Below are 12,344 nucleotides of genomic sequence, written 5' to 3' on the forward strand. Positions count from 1 at the left end.
ATTTTCGAGCATCCAAAATTTTAGCCCTCCGGCGACAACCCAAAAGTTAAAACGCTTCTAATTTAGTTATTTGTTGACGTACGTAAAAAATAAAAATATTTTTGGACTCAGGGCAAAGTTTTGCGAAAAATGAGCCCATGTACCTCAAATTTCCTTAACTAATAAACGCGAAATCGACCGAATTACATTTTCAGATGGTGATTTTCGAGTCATTTTCAAGACGTTGTTTCGGGGTAAAAACTGTGTTTAATATTATTGAATTATACATCGATTGAAAGAACAGCTCAGAATCTATTAACTGGCCAAACCTCAAATTGATCGGGCAAATAGTTTACAAAAGGCGACCAAAAAACGAAAAATTGAAATTTTTTTATCGATGGAGTCGCAAAATTTTTTTGCCCGAAAAAGCAACCATCGAATTTTTGACTTTTAAGGGCGGATTCTAAAGTAAAATGACCCGAGAAAAACGATGGTAAAAACCGTTTCTTAAAATCTGTTGTAGTTTCGGAGATATCGAGCTTTGAACATTTTGCAACTCAAAATTCAATATCCGAAATTTTGATCGCTCATATCTCAGTCATCTGTGCACCGATCTTAACGAGTTTTACCTTTTTAAATTTTACGTAAAATTCTGCGTAAAATGAGCACTAACACTTCAATATTGCATTATCAATAAGCGAGATAGCAACCGAGTCTGAATAAGAGACTGAATGGCAGCTAACTTTCATACTAAAAAAATAAAATTTTGAATTCGAACTATCGAAAATTGATTTCCAATCTAAAAAATTGAGAGAAAAACGATTTCTAAAACGGTTTATTTATATTTGCCATAATTCCGGAGATATCGGAGAAAATCGTTTCCGGAGCTTCAAAATTTTGGTTCTTTGGCGACAAGCCGAAATTTTAAACGCTTCTAACTCAGTTATTTGTTGACTGACAAGAAAAACAAAAATGGTTTTGAATCCAGCGCAAAATTCTGCGTAAAATATAGCTCAAATTTCCTCAACAAATAACCGAGATATCGACAGAATTACATTTTTAGAGGGTGATTTTAGGGCCATTTTCAAGACGCTGTTTCGGGGCGAAAACTGCATTTACTATTTTTGAATTATATAGCGATCGAAAAAGGAGCTCGAGATTTATCAACTGGTCAAATCTCAGATCGATCGGACAAATAGTTTACGAGGGGTGATCAAAAAACCAAAAATTAAAAAAAAAAATCGATCTAGCCGCAAAATTTTTTTGATCGCCCACAACTCAATTATTTGTGGGCCGATCTAAACGAATTTTATGATTTTGGATTTTGCGTACAATTCTGCGTAAAATGAGCACAGTACTTTAATATTGCTTTATAAATAAGCGAAATACCGACCGAGTCAGAATTAGAGACTGAAAGTCAGCTAACTTTTACATTGAAAAAATGAAAATTTTGAATTCAAACTATCAAATTTTGATTTCTAAGGTAAAAAATTACGAGAAAAACAATTTTGAAAAGAGTTGTTTGATATTTGCAATAATTCCGGAGCCTCAAAGTTTGACCCTCTGGCGACAACCCAAAATTTCAAACGCCTCTAACTCAGTTATTTGCCACCGTACGAAAAAAATTAAAATATTTTTAGATTCAGCGCAAAATTCTGCGTTAAATGAGCCCATGTAGCTTAAATTTCATTGACAAATAAACGAGATATTGACCGAATTACATTTTCAAAGGGTGATTTTAGGGTCAATGTCAAGGCGCTGTTTCGAGGCAAAAATTGTCTTTAATATTATTGAATTACATATCGATCGAAAGAGCAGCTCGAGATCTATCAACTGTCCAAATCTTAGATCTATCGGGCAAATGGTTTACGCGGGGCGATCAAAAAACAAAAATTTAAAAAAAATTATCGATCTAGTCGCAAAATTTTCGTGCCCAAATAGTCGACTATAGAATTTTCTACTTCTGAAGGCGGATTCTAAAGTAGAGTGATCCAAGAAAAACGATGTTAAACACCGTTTCTCAAAATCTTTTGTAGTTTCGGAGATATTGAGCTTTGAAAATTTTCCAACTCAAAATTTAATATCCAAAATTTGGATCGCCCATAAGTTAGTAATTTGTTGATTGATCTTAACAAGTTTTACCTTTTTGGATTCTACCTGAAATTCTGCGTAAAATGAGTACTAATACTTTATCATGTGAGTCATGATTTTTGTTTAGGGTAGGCCATGAAAGAGAGAGACAAACATAGAAGTCATGTCGGAGTGAAATTTTGTTTTTGATATAACCTCAATTTTTTGATGACAATATGTAACATTATGAGATGGAAATAAGAGAAAATGTATAGTGTCTCTCCAGAATCAATAATGTAATTGAAAACTAATTGTAATTAAATCAAATGACAAATGTCAAACTACTGTCAAATTATTTCTCGACTTACGTAAATTTTGTCAAAGCCCTAAATAAAAATTTTGTGGATCACACGTTAGTATTGCCTCGTAAATAAGCGAGGTATCGAGTGAATCATATTTAGAAAGGTGTGATTAATCATCGATTTAGAAGTTTTTTAGATTTTTCTTTCGAATTGCAACATTTTTTGGTAATGTAAATATTTTAATGAAATTGTCCTCTTTAGTCACCACCAAAATTAGAGGAATTATAGTGAAAAGAAGTCTAAAAATTCGTTCAACTCGAGCACTTTTTATGATTGCTAGATCCACAATTGTCTGCAATTCCAGCAAAATGTTAACTATAGCGGGCTTGTGTTAACAGTCGATTGCAAGGCACATATCTTATAACTCAATTTGTCGACAATGGATAAAGCTACAATATATGAATACAACACACACATAAACAATAGATTGTATACATCAATAGCTGCACCGCACAACAGATTGGTAGGAGGGGCGCCGCTCGCAAAAAGAAACCAAATCATAGAGGGCCCCAACGTAGCGCGTATTCCGAAAGGGCCGTCGAGGACCTGCATGCAATTATATCGCATTTCATATGTAAAGTGGACATGATTATTATACACCGTGTCGATTTTATCTCCCACTTAGCGAAGAGCTCGGAGGATTTTTAAGTGCTGCTCTCGTTTTACATCGCGAGCTTCAGTTACAGAGAGAGTTTTAAAAATATGCTCGGAAAGAAAAAACATGTTTGGCCGCCGTCGCTTGCGCCAAATAGTTCAATTATCCTTGAAGAAATTGATGCCGTCGTTCGTTTTCCCCCAGAGTGAATTTAGTCGGATGTCAGGCGTCCTTCCTGTGCTGCCTCTTTCCCCACTTCTTGGCGGACACTGCCCATCAGTCAGCAATGATTGAAAAATAAATTCAATTTTCTGTTCATCGCTTCTTCTCGACGGACTGTTCGATTCTTATATTATTGGCGACATTGCTCTGCAAAATCCGCAGGCATCTTTTCAAATTTTCAGAGAAACGAAGCCAATTAAAACTGCAACAAAAATCAAGCTACGAAGCCGTTTTTTTGTGACAAAAGTCCATCACAAAATAGAACAATATTTGCGAGAATAGACAACTCAACATTCTTCTCCCTCTACAGTATGTCCCCGGTTTGAGTTCATAAGAGGAAAAAAAAGATTATTTTCCATTTTACAAAAAAATTACAAAGAAATAACATTTTTTGCTTATTTCAAAATAATAATAAATAAAATAAAATAATAAAATTAGGAGTTTGTACTCTTAAGATTATTTTTTTCATTATTTTTATTTATTATACAGGGTCCGGCAACACTTGTGTCCACCTCCAAAATTGTCTTTAATTTTAAAGACAAAATTTTGAAAATTTGCATACGCTCAATGTTGACAAAATTTTGTTTTTTATCAATGATAGTTTTGGCGTCGCGACGCCTTAAAAATGTAATTTTTAGTTAATTGTGAGGGTTTGTGATATCAACCCCTAATTTATTTTTTTTCAATATAAATGTGTTAAAAATATCTCAGTTGTCATTTTAGATTCAATCAAATTGTCTTCAAAATTTGAGAAAAAAATGCTGTTTTATCAAGTTAGTTTCCAATTTCATTACGTCAAAATTGTGAACTACGTTTACACCCATCTGTCAACATCTTGTGTCACAAATACCATCTATCCTTTGGTTTGTTTTAGATTGTAACAAAAGTCTTGCTTGGTGAAATTGTCGCTTTGTCGATGTTAATTAACGATTTCTGGTGTCCATAAAGTGCAACATGCCCGTGTTAATCAAAATTAACCTTTATAAGAGAGAATGACTTGTGAAGTTTTGGTGTAAACGTAGTTTGCCACTGCGCCGTCATAAATTTGAAAACTAACTTGATAAAACAGCGTTTTTTTCGCAAATTTTAAACACAATTTGCATTAGACTTAAAATAAAAACTCTGATATTTGCATCACAGTTATGTTGAAAAAAAATTGAATTCACGAATATTTGCGCAAAAACTCAAAAATTGCTAAAAATTATACTTCTTAAGCGTCGCGACGCCAACCAAACCGTAATAAAAAACATATTTTCGCGTCAACTTCTAGAGCTTTGTCAACTGTGAGCGTATGCAAATTTTCAAATTTTATCTTTAAAATTAAAGACAATTTTGGGGGTGGACACAAGTGTTGCCGCACCCTGTATTTTGTAATCGTATTAAAATAATAGCAGGCTGGGGATTCACAATATCAAATAGTGCGTTAAAGATTAAAGGAAAATTTACCCAATAATGTGTAAGTATTAAAAAATTGGAAAAGAAATGCAATTGCATCCTTAACAATAATCGAGAAAATTCGAAACAGTCTTAAAGAATTACGAGTTAGAATTGAACTATGTGCTAAAACAGGTAATATGTCAATTAAATAGTGGAAATTAGTTTGAGTTAAGGAATAAATTTCATCCCTTTAACATTTTTTGCAAAATTAAAAATAAAAAAAATTTCTCGTTATTTTTTGTTTTTCTCGATTTATTTATTTTAAATTAAGCAAAAAATATTATTTCTTTGTAATTTTTTTAAAATAAAAAATAACGTTTTTTCCTCTTGTGAACTCAATCCGGAGACATACTGAATAACTGCAGTGAAGAAACCTAAATTTTAATCCTGTCATAACAGAATCGAGTTTCCAAATACAATTTCTACTTCATGGGTTTCAAACCAACAAGTTAACATAATTTGAATTAAATTATTGTGTAAACCGGCTCGTAATATGAAAATGAATAAAAGTTATAATTCACGTGTTATTGTTTTTTTTTGTCAAAATTATGCCAATTTTCATACCCTCTGTTTTCAAATCTATTTGAATTTTTTTATTATTTTATTCTTATTATTACACAATTTCTGTAGTTTACTAAATGGTTTGAATGTCGTTCAATTGGTTGAATCTCTCATTTTGCAAATTTTGCCAATTTTTTTTGCAAGCTACGATTGTGATAATTTTTGCAAAAACCCGTCTTTTACTTTCAGAAATTTCTCCCGACCACTTTTGACCCTGACCCTTTTTGATTTGGCTGAAAATCTTTTATTTTTTCTACTCTATAAAAATAAGGGTTCTGAGGATTTTTTCAATTTTTTATTTTAAACCAAAAAAAAAGTTTTTCCAAAAAAAAATGGCTTTTATATACTTTTTATGTTTATAAATGTTTCTAGCATCAAGGGTGGCTATGAAATGTCAAAGAAATTTGCCGCTTATTACAAATGTGGGTTTAGATTTGTCAACTGACATTTGCAGTTAACCTCAAATATGAAGCAAAGTAAGTTTTAAGAAATAAACTGTTCTAGTTGTAGTTTAAAACCAAAAATCAAAATCAAAATCGAAAACTTGGGACAAAACCGTACTAAAACGTCATTGAAGTAACTAATATTATAAATAATTTTGCTGATAGTTATATTCACCATGAAAACAAAGCGGCAAAATAGTGTACGACTGAAATTCCAAAGCCACGCTTGATTCTAGAAACATTTGTAAACACTTTGTACTTAAATAGATATAACTTTTTCAAAAATTAACTTATTGTTCTTTTTTATCAAAATTTTTGTTTTGAAATGTACCATGCTATTCAGAAACAAATACAAATAAAATGAAGATGATAAATTTAATGAAGTTTATTGCATTTTTAATTTTTTTATTTTAATTTTTCAAAAAAAATCTTCAATTAATGCTGCGATCATTCCCGAATATTACAGAGAAAAGAATTTTTTTTCTATTTTTTATTCAATTAAAAAAAATATTTATTTTTCAATTATTCAATAAAATTATTGCAATTTAACGATTTGACAGAATTGTATACTTAATTTATAGTTTCTACAACTATAATAAATAGGATTCAAATTTAATATAATAATTAGATCGATAAGCTAGGGCATGACAATTACAGACTTAACTACAGCCAGTTTACTACGGCTATTTTATATTGTGAACACAAAATATGTAAAATATTTAAACGCCATAGAAGACACTAATAAATGATTTGGTGCATTATTTTTAAAATCATTATCATATGTTAATTATATCCAACATAAAACCTAATCATTATATTTGTAAAATGAAACTGTAAATTGCGTATAAAATTCTGTAAAATTGTTTGCATTTATTTTACTGTATAAACAAAGCATTTAGAAAAAAAAATTAAAAATTTTTAAATAAATTTTGTTTTTAAATACAAAAAAAAAATAGAAAAAAAATCGGCTCACTTTCGGATAAGCGGGAATAATCGCAGAATTAATTGTTTTGAATGAAAGTTTTTTTTGAGAAAATAAAATAAAAACAATAGAAACTTCGAGAAAATAACGTTTTTTCTAAAAAAAGGCGAAAATTTTATTGAGTTTATCGTCTTATTTTTTTTGTATTTTTGTCTGAGTACATTTTAATACAAAAATTTTGAATAAAAAACGTTCCAATAAGTTATTTTTTGGAAAAATTTATTTTTTTTTGGATTGGGTAAAAAAATTTGAAAAAATTCAGAGAACTCTTTTTCATCGGGTAGAAAAAGTTGAAAAACTTGCAGCTAAATTTTTTATTATTTTTTTTTTCATTATACACTGCTCTCCAAAATTAATGCAAAATTGACTTACTCATTTTAAAAAAATTATTGACGATTCACACTAATTTGACAGAGCTTTCCGAAAATCCGAAAATGCAAAATTAACTGATGCAGTAGCATTCTGCAGTCCTTTCAGAACTAATAGTTTTATTTTACTGATTTAACACAAATGTGGAAAAAATCGCAAGGAAGAAACACTGGGTCAAGGCCAACTGTCAAAACTGGAAGTAAAACTCACAGCAATCCTCACTTTTGGATCAAGAGTGAATTTTTTGGAAAAGTTTTGATTTCAAATTGTGACCAGATCGGGAAAAAAATCAATAAAAAATTAAATTTTAAAATTTTGTGTTAATTTTCTGGCGCAGTGTAATGCATAGTTGCTTCAAAAATAAAATTTACCGTTATGATTTTAGCAGATCACCCTTAATGGAGGCGGTGTCGCCCCCCGACCAACGACTTAAATTAAAAATTGACAAGGACATTACCTAGCGGGCTAGAGCTTTTAAGCACATGAAGGTAAAAATAGCGCTGGATGTATACCAAACACATCCCACCACATCGCATTAGGGCGCACCTTTTTACGGGGGCTTTTTAAAAATGTATAAAGGTTGAAGCGCAAGCTTTATCAGACTTAAAAGCTTTAAGCTCGGTGGCCAATTACTGTGCTAAAAAGCCTTGCATATATGATGGCCGCTAATACGCTCCTGCAAAAAGCCTCCATTTCCTAATAAATAAACAAATTTATTTAAAGCTAATGCTGTACGTGCGCATTCATTTCGATGCAGCGAAGACGTTTTCCCCGTAATGTGGGAGATAAAAGGTCGTTCCGCTGCGGAGCCTCCACCTCGTACTTTTAATCTTGATCCTGTTTCTTGTTAAAGCAAATTAAGCTCTGTATCAGAGCAAGAAAGTTAGTAAAGTTTCAGCTTTTCACTGTTTCAGCTTTTCAGTCGTTAACTCAAGACGTCTAAATAATGCATGAGACAGATAAATAATTAAAATTTTGGGCAAAGTCTTTTAATTACGACTTTTAGTATTTATGTTAAATTAAAAGCAATTTTCATATTTTTCCGCTTCCGTTTTATGAAATTGCGTGCTCTTCCGTGTCCGCAAATGTTTACGAATTTCTAGTTTCGAAATGAAGATTTTAATGAAATTCATAACTTGCGTATATTAATATTCGTGTAATTTTCCTCGCTAACGTCACTCGCGAGGATTTGTCTCTTAAATTATAATAACAAAGCCAAATGTTAGGTTGACATGAAAGGGGTGCGAGTGTAGGACGTGGAGCTTTATTGTCATATGAAATCTGAAATGGTATCTGCATTGCCTGAGGACCTCGAAATGCGACAATTTCGCTCCGTCTTTTAACATATGTCTGCTAGAACTGCGTCCCTACGCAATTGTGTAATTCGCGAAAAGTAACTATTTTGTCGGCAACAATGCTGGATTAAAGCGGCTTGTCTAAACTAAGTGGGAATTTCGGTCACGCAATACTAAGATCTTTTTTTTCAGGGGCGGATTTAGAGGAGGGTGCATAGGGCGTTTCTTTTAATAATTTTGGAAAATTTTTCTTATCAGATTTCTATTTTTCGTATTCAAATAGTTTTTGATTTTCTTTAGAATGATTCTAAGTTTTCGTTTTTAACGTCTTCTCTAGATCTTCTTTTTTAAATCTTCGAATTAATTTGGAGTTTTTAGAAAAGATCTAAAAATTTTTCAAAAAATTCTTAAAATAATTGCGTATGCTAAACGATGGTCAAAACTAGTTTCAGAGAATTTGAAACATTTCGGAACTGAAATTCAAATTTCTGCAATTTTAAACGTACGAAAAAAAAATTGCCCAGTTTTAGAATCTGCGTGAAATTCTGCGTAAAATGAGCACAATACTTTAAGATTGCTCCATGAATAAGCGAGACATTGAGAGAATCTGAATTAGAGACTACTGCAATAAATAAATGAAAATTTTGAATTTAAATCATCTAAGATTGATTTCTAAGGTAAAAAGTGCTAGAAAAACTATTCTGAAAAGGGTTGCTTGATAGTTGTCATGATTCCGGTGATATCGAGCAAAATCGTTTTCGAACCTCCCAAATTTTGGCTCTCTGGCGACAACCCAAAATTTCAACCGCTTCTAACTGAGTTATTTGTTCTCGTACTAGACAAATAAGAATATTTTTGGATTCAGCGCAAAGTTCTGCGTTAAATGAGCCCACATAGCTCAAATTTCCTTAAAAGATAAACGAGCTATCGATCGAATTACATTTTCATAGGGTGAATTTAGAGTAATTATCAAGTCGCTGTTTCGGGACGAAAACTGCGTTTAATATTATTGTATTATACAGGGTCCGGCAACACTTGTGTCCACCCCCAAAATCGTCTTTAATTTTAAAGATAAAATTTTAAAAATTTGCATACGCTCACAGTTGACAAAGCTCTAGAAGCTGACGTAAAAAATTGTTTTTATCACTGATAGTTTTGGCGTCGCGACGCCTTAAAAATGTAATTGTTAGGTAATTGTGAGGGTTTGTGATATCAACCCCTAATTTAATTTTTTTTCAATATAAATATGTTAAAAATATCTGAGTTATTATTTTAGATTCAATGCAAATTGTCTTCAAAATTTGAGGAAAAAATGCTGTTTTATCAAGTTAGTTTCTAATTTTATTATGTCAAAATTGGGAACTACGTTTACACCCATCTGTCAACATCTTGTGTCACAAATGACATCTATTCTTTGGCTCGCTTTAGATTGTAACAAAAGTGTTACTTGGTGAAATTGTCACTTTGTCGATGTTAATTAACGATTTCTGGTGTCCATAAAGTGCAACATGCCCGTGGTAATCAAAATTAACCTTTATAAAAGTGAGTGAAGTGACTTGTGAAATTTTGGTGTAAACGTAGATTGCCGCTGCACTGTCATAATTTTGAAAACTAACTTGATAAAGCAACGTTTTTTTCGCAAATTTTAAACACAATTTGCATTAGATTTAAAATAAAAACTCAGATATTTGTACCACAGTTATGTTGAAATAAAATTGAATTCGCGTATATTTCCGCAAAAACTCAAAAATCGCTAAAAATTATACTTCTTAGGCGTCGCGACGCCAACCAAACCGTGATAAAAAAAACAAATTTTTACGTCAGCTTCTAGAGCTTTGTCAACTATGAGCGTATGCAAATTTTCAAAATTTTATCTTTAAAATTAAAGACGATTTTGGGGGTGGACACAAGTGTTGCCGGACCCTGTATATCTATCAAAAGAGAAGCTCGAGATCTATCAGCTGGCCAAATTTTAGATCGATTGGGCAAATAGTTTACAAGGAGTGATCAAAAAACGAAAAATTAAAAAATTTTCATCGGTTAAGTGCGAAATTTTTTTGCCCAAAAAATTTTCTATCGAATTTTTGACTTTTGAAAACGTATTCTAAAGTAAAATTAGCCGAGAAAAACGATGGCAAAAACTGTTTCTCAACATCTTTCGTAATTTTGGAGATATTGAGCTTTGAATCCAACTCAAAATTCAATATTTGAAAGTTTGATCGCTTATAACTCAGTTATTTGTGGGCTGATCTCAACGAATGTTTCGTTTTTGGATTCTGAGTGAAATTTTGCGTAAAATGAGCACCAATGTGTTAAGATTACTGTATAAATCAACGACATATCGACGGAGTCTGAATTAGACACTAAAAGGCAGCTAACTTCTACATTGAAAAAATGAAAATTTTGAATTCAAACTATTTAAGATCGATTTTTAAGGTAAAAAATTGCGAGAAATACGATTTTGAAAAAGGATTTTTTATATTCGCCTTAATTCCGGAGATATCGAGCAAAATCATTTTCGAACCTCCAAAATTTTGGCTCTCCGACAACAATCCAAAATTTCAAACGCTTCTAATTCAGTTATTTATTAACGGACAAGAAAAATAATGGTAGTTTTGGTTTTAACGCGAAATTCTGCGTAAAACGAGCTCATACACCTCAAATTTACTTAACAAATAAATGAGATATTCAACAAAACAGATTTTTAGAGGGTGTTTTTAGGGTCATTTTCAATAAGCTGTTTCGAGACGAAATCTGCGTTTATTACCATTGGATTATATGTCGATCGATAGAGCAGCTCGAGATCTATAAACTGGCCAAATCTCAGATCGATAGGGCAAACAGTTTACAAGGGGCGATCAAAAAACAAAAAATTTAAAATTTTTCATCGGTTGAGTGCAAAATTTTTTTGCCCAAAAAAATTTCTATCGAATTTTCGACTTTTCAGGGCGTATTCTAAAGTAAAATAAGCCGAGAAAAACGATGGCGAAAACCGTTTCTCAACATCTTTCGTAGTTTTGGAGATATTGAGCTTTGAATCCAACTCAAAATTCAATATTTGAAAGTTTGATCGCTTATAACTCAGTTATTTGTGAGCTGATCTCAACGAATGTTTTGTTTTTGGATTCTGAGTGAAATTTTGCGTAAAATGAGCACAAATGTGTTAAGATTGCTGTATAAATCAACGAGATATCGACTGAGTCTGAATTAGAAACTAAAAGGCAGCTAACTTCTACATTGAAAAAATGAAAATTTTGAATTCAAACTATTTAAGATCTATTTTTAAGGTAAAAAATTGCGAGAAATACGATTTTGAAAAAGGATTTTTTATATTCGCCTTAATTTCGGAGATATCGAGCAAAATCATCTTCGAACCTCCAAAATTTTGGCTCTCTGACAACAATCTAAAATTTCAAACGCTTCTAATTCAGTTATTTATTAACGAACAAGAAAAATAATGGTAGTTTTGATTTGAACGCGAAATTCTGCGTAAAATGAGCCCATACAGCTCAAATTTACTTAACAAATAAATGAGATATTCAACAAAATAGATTTTTAGAGGGTGTTTTTAGGGTCATTTTCAATAAGCTGTTTTGAGACGAAATCTGCGTTTATTACCATTGGATTATATGTCGATCGATAGAGCAGCTCGAGATCTATAAACTGGCCAAATCTCAGATCGATCGGGCAAATAGTTTACGAGGACCGATCGAAAAACGCAAAATTTAAAATTTTTCATCGATAGAGTTCAAAAATTTTTTCCCAAAAAATAGACCATCGAATTTTCTACTTTTGAAGACGGATTCTAAAGTAAAATGAGCCGAGAAAAACAATGGTAAAAACCGATTTTTAAAATTTTTCGTAGTTTTGGAGATTTTGCAAATTTGTCAACTCAAAATTCAATATCCGAAACTTTGAGCGCTCATAGCTCAGTTATCTGTGAACCGATCTTAACGAGTTTTATTTTTCTGGATTCAACGTAAAATTCTGCATAAAATGAGTACTAATACTTTCAGATTGTTATATAAA

The sequence above is a fragment of the Gnatocerus cornutus genome, unplaced genomic scaffold, assembly GCF_029298725.1.
Source record: "Gnatocerus cornutus isolate USDA-ARS CGAHR unplaced genomic scaffold, icGnaCorn1.1 ctg00000023.1, whole genome shotgun sequence".
Lineage (NCBI taxonomy): Eukaryota > Metazoa > Arthropoda > Insecta > Coleoptera > Tenebrionidae > Gnatocerus > Gnatocerus cornutus.